We start from the raw sequence: 4,653 nt of genomic DNA, 5'->3' as shown, positions 1-4,653 counted from the left end.
CAGGCTGGTCTTGAACTCACAGCAATCCTCCTGCCTCAGCCTCCCAAATGCTGGGACTACAGGCGTGCACCACCACGCCCAGCTCAGATATATTTTAAATGAACATACGCACAGCCAACATTGTGCTTTTGTTGAGTTCTTTCCTTAGGATAGATTTACAGAATTGGAAAATGGATCTGCTGTGATGTTACCATTGCTCCTTTCGTGCATTTGATGTGCTGTATTATAAATGGTGCTTTTGTTTTACAAATAATTTTTTATGTTATATATTTGGATTTTTATAAGGTTTTATTAGATCAGGCAAATTCAGATTAGTAGGATTGACTTGGTTATACAGTGTGCCTCTGTGTCATGAGTGTTATACAGTGTGATTATAACTTTTTAAAATAAAAATGATGTTGCAAATGGCATGAATCATAAGGGTAGACTCCCAATGAATTTTCACAAAGTAAACACACTATGAAGCCCAAGGAGGTCCACTGGCACTCTAGAACCCCTCGTAAGATCCCGTCCACTTACCACATTTTGTCAGGTAATCACAATCCTGACACCTGTCAACATAACTTACAGCACCAGGGCTTTAGCTCAGTGGCACTGCACCTGCCTCGCAAGTGCAAGGTCCTAAATTTGATCCCCACCACCAAAAAAAAAAAAAAAAAAAAAAATTTTCTGTTTTTAAATGGGGTAGTGTTTCTTTCAGAACTATTATGTTTATAAAATTCTTCATGTCACGTATAGCAGTAGCTCACCCATTCTCACAGTTGTATTGTAATGCATTTTACAGATTTACCAAATGTATTCATCCATTCTACTATGGATGGACACTAAGGCTGTTTCTAATTATTTAACTACTACACACAGGACTATAATTGCTGAATTTTATTTTATACCATCTTTTATATATTCAGCTTTCCTAAACGCTGCCAAGCAGTTTTCCAGAGTGATATACCAATTGACATTCTCACCAGCAACAGAGGAGAGTTCCTGTTGCTTTGTGTCCTCAGCAATCCTTCATGTCTCATTTATCTGACTTCAGACACAATGATAGTAGTGTAATTGTTCTGATTTTAATTTGTGCCTTTTGGTATGTTTAATGGCCACTTGAATGTTCTCATTTATGAAACACCTGTTCAAATCTTTGACTTTTTTTTTTTTGGTCAGTTTTATCAAGATGTAATTTCATACAGTAAAATTCACTTTCAAGAGTACAATTATATGAATTTTATAAATATATTCTGTAATGTAATCATCCTCTTGGCCTCATAATCATGATACAGAACATTTCTAGTACCCCATTAAGTTCCCCTGTGTCCTTTGAAGTTAATTCCTTTCTCCCATTCTTTGACCAGTGGTAATAGCAATATATGTCCTGTTATAATGTTTCTTCTAGAACTGTATATAAATGGCATCATTTGGTAGTTTGTATTTCATTCCTAGCTTCTTTCACTGACCATAAGCCTCCTGAAATTCCATCTGTCATTTCAGCAAGTAAGTCATTCCTTTTTATTGCTTAATAGTATTAAGTTGTATGGATTTCTCTCAATTTGTTTATCCATTCATCTTTTAACAGACATTGTGTTGTTCCCAGTTTGGGACCATTAAAAGTACAGCTGAAATGAACTTTTGAGTATGTGTGTTTGCATATATTACACATGCTTCCGTTCTTCTAAAATAGGTAGAGAAGGATGTGGTGGCACATGCCAATAATTCCAGCTCTATGGGAGGCTGAGACAAAAGGATCGCAAATTCAAACCCAGCCTGGGAAGTTTAGTGAGTGGACAACCCACTTTCTGATTCCGCTTCTGTCTCTTATACAGAAGCTTTCTTTCCCTCAATAAATTCTTCCTACTCTTAAAAAAAAAAAAAAAAAAAAAAAAAATCCTTGGTATTGTCAATCTTGCTAATGCCATTCTAGTGGGAGAGTAAAGGTCTCACAACAATTTCAATTTGAATTTCTGTGATGACTAACATTGCATCTTTTCATCTATTTGTTGCCACTTAGGAAATGCATATTAAAATCTTTTACCCATTTCATAAATCAAGTTCTTCTATTCTGAGTTCTTATTGGGATGTAAAAATTCTTTATTATGTACATGTATTTTTTTTTTTCAGTACAAGAGGCTGAACTGAGGATTTCATGAATGCTAGGCAAGGGCTCTGCCACTGAGCTAAATATCCAGTCTTATTTATGCATGTATTTACTTTTTTTTTTTTTGTAATACTGAGGATTGAACCTGATGAGTGCTGAGCTACAACTCCAGTCCTTTTTATTTTTTTGTTTTGTTTTTGTTTTTGAGAAAAGGTCTCAATAAATTGCCCAGGCTGACCTCAAATTTGCAATCTACTGAGGGCTGATCAGACCCTCAGCTACCTTTTGGGGGGAACAATGAGGAATGAAAAAAAAGAGACAGAGACAATTCAAGATGTAAAGGGGCAACCGGGAGGAGAGCTGCCTCCAGTGGACAGACTGCAAAATTTTTAAAAACTCCACAGTCGGCCCACTTTTATTAGCCAGTGAGAAGCATAGGGACGGGGGCCGTACATGTTCCATGAGACAACAACCCCAGAGAATGAGTGGTGAAGGATTAAGTTAACGAGAAACCAGACCTTCTCCACACCTAAATGCCTACATATCAACAACTGTCCTCAGCAGGTGTTGTCTGGCCTCAGGAGTGCCAGGCTCTCAGGGTGTTCTGCTCAGAGCCAGGGAGCACGTGGCCTTCCACAGAGCATAGATAACACCAGCCTAGAGACTGTGAGATCTAGTCCCCAACAGCCATGTCTTGCCTCAGCCTCCAGAGTCACTGTCACCGACATGACAGGCATGCACCGTCATGCCTTGCTGCAGTCTTTATTGTTCTCGATACACGCCTTCTACTGGGGACACATTTTGTCAATATTTTCTTCTAGGGCCGGGATTTAGCTCAGTGGTTCCGCCGCCTGCCTCACAAGTGCAAGGACCCAAGTTCAAGTTCGATCCCCGGTACCAAAAAAAAAAAAAAGAAGAAGCCAGGTCTTTCAGTACTGAGAAGAGTATTACAACATATGGAAACATGAAAATTGAAATGAATACTGTGGAATTGTATTGAAATTGGAGCTATTAATATAAAGTAATGGTTTTATATATAATTATAATTGTGTGCATTATATAAAAGTTATCTAAATATTTTTGGATTTTATATGTATGTATTTCCTAAGTCTGTCCACTGATACTCAGCTGTCGTGAGCACTCCTGTCACCTAAATCTTGGTATCTAAATGTCATTTTATGTCACTGTTCAACAAAATGAATGAGGTTCTTTGAGAGTATAGCTGATTCTATGCTGGGAATAGGGAAAGTACAAGATAAATCTAAATGTTTTCTTGTCCTAAAAAGTGAGGAAGTGCTCTGGAATTTTATTCCACTATAAATCATTGCTTATATGTATTTGGAGGACAGAGATCAAAGACCTATTTGAATAGTATATTTAGCTATGATATGGATTCTAATCCTATACATACAATACCAGATAACAACAAGAAAGACTCTGGGATGGTTCTAAGGACAGGATTCACACAGAGAGCAACTATTAATCCAGAACTGAATGAAATATGTGTCTTAACTGGACTTAGCAAAGACAAAGAAAAGAGGGAAGAGAAGGTCGGAAATTCATTCTGTATTTGAGACACTGTGAGGAATACTTGGTGTTGTGTCTATAAGAACAATCAAATTGCAAAAGATAATCCAGATAAAAGTCTCTATGAGGAAGAATAATGACCAAAATTTACTCATCAGATGTATTATGATGAGTTACAGGGTTCTTTATTTATTTGGTGGGAATCCAGGAAAACCTTGCTCTCCGAAGGCAAGACTTGATGATTCTAATCACTGAAGCTTATAGAGACCTTCAAAAGATTACTTATTGAGGCATTTCAAGTACTTCATAAGGAAACATAGGTGTGAAGAAAAGGCCCCAATGAACTCTTTTACTGCTCTAAAGTATTTACAAATTGATCTTTATATAACTATAGATCATTCAGACCCAAAAGCGACAAAAGAGTTCTAGCTCCTAGCTCTATTCAAATCTTGCTCAGGTTTTACAGCTCTAATTTTATTGGAGGTGATTCACATCTATGCTCAAAGAACTCAGCTCTGTGACACTTTAGGAAATTTCTTTCCTGGGCTGGGGATTTAGCTCTGTGGTTCTGCCACCTGCCTAGCAAGTGCAAGGTCCTGAGTTCAAACCCTGGTACCAAAATAAATAAATAATAATATAAATGTCCTTCCTGACAGCATGACTCTTCCTAAAGGCAATCTGGTAGACATCATCACAGTGTCTGAAGAGTTAATGGACACCTGAGTGGAGAACAGAAGTCTTATTTCAGCAATAGGATTGCAACTTGGTTGACCACAGTCAAGCCACAGGGATTGAGGACTGCATGGAAGTTTTGAAAGGATGTTCACCATCATATGGTTTGACCTTCTTCCTTTATATCTGATATCAACCACGCTCTTCTCATTTTACCCCTAGATTGGTATTCTTTCCATTACAAAAAAAGAGGAATATTAAAAAAAAAATGGTAACACTACTGAAGTATACAGAAACCAGATTGGAGACATTCCAACTCATCAAATTTGAGACAATTTGAGCATCCAAGTATGCTCAAGTTATGA

General features: G+C 37.4%; 1 pseudogene; it reads left to right on the top strand.

Moving 5' to 3' along the window:
• LOC109117437 overlaps window positions 1–4,364 on the top strand; it is a 26,401-nt pseudogene extending 22,037 nt beyond the window's left edge.
• The last annotated feature ends 289 nt before the right edge of the window (window positions 4,365–4,653 follow it).

This window comes from Fukomys damarensis, unplaced genomic scaffold (assembly GCF_012274545.1).
Source record: "Fukomys damarensis isolate Sample0158 unplaced genomic scaffold, DMR_v1.0_HiC HiC_scaffold_2, whole genome shotgun sequence".
In the NCBI taxonomy this organism is placed as follows: domain Eukaryota; kingdom Metazoa; phylum Chordata; class Mammalia; order Rodentia; family Bathyergidae; genus Fukomys; species Fukomys damarensis.
This window is presented reverse-complemented; position numbering and strand designations above follow the sequence as displayed.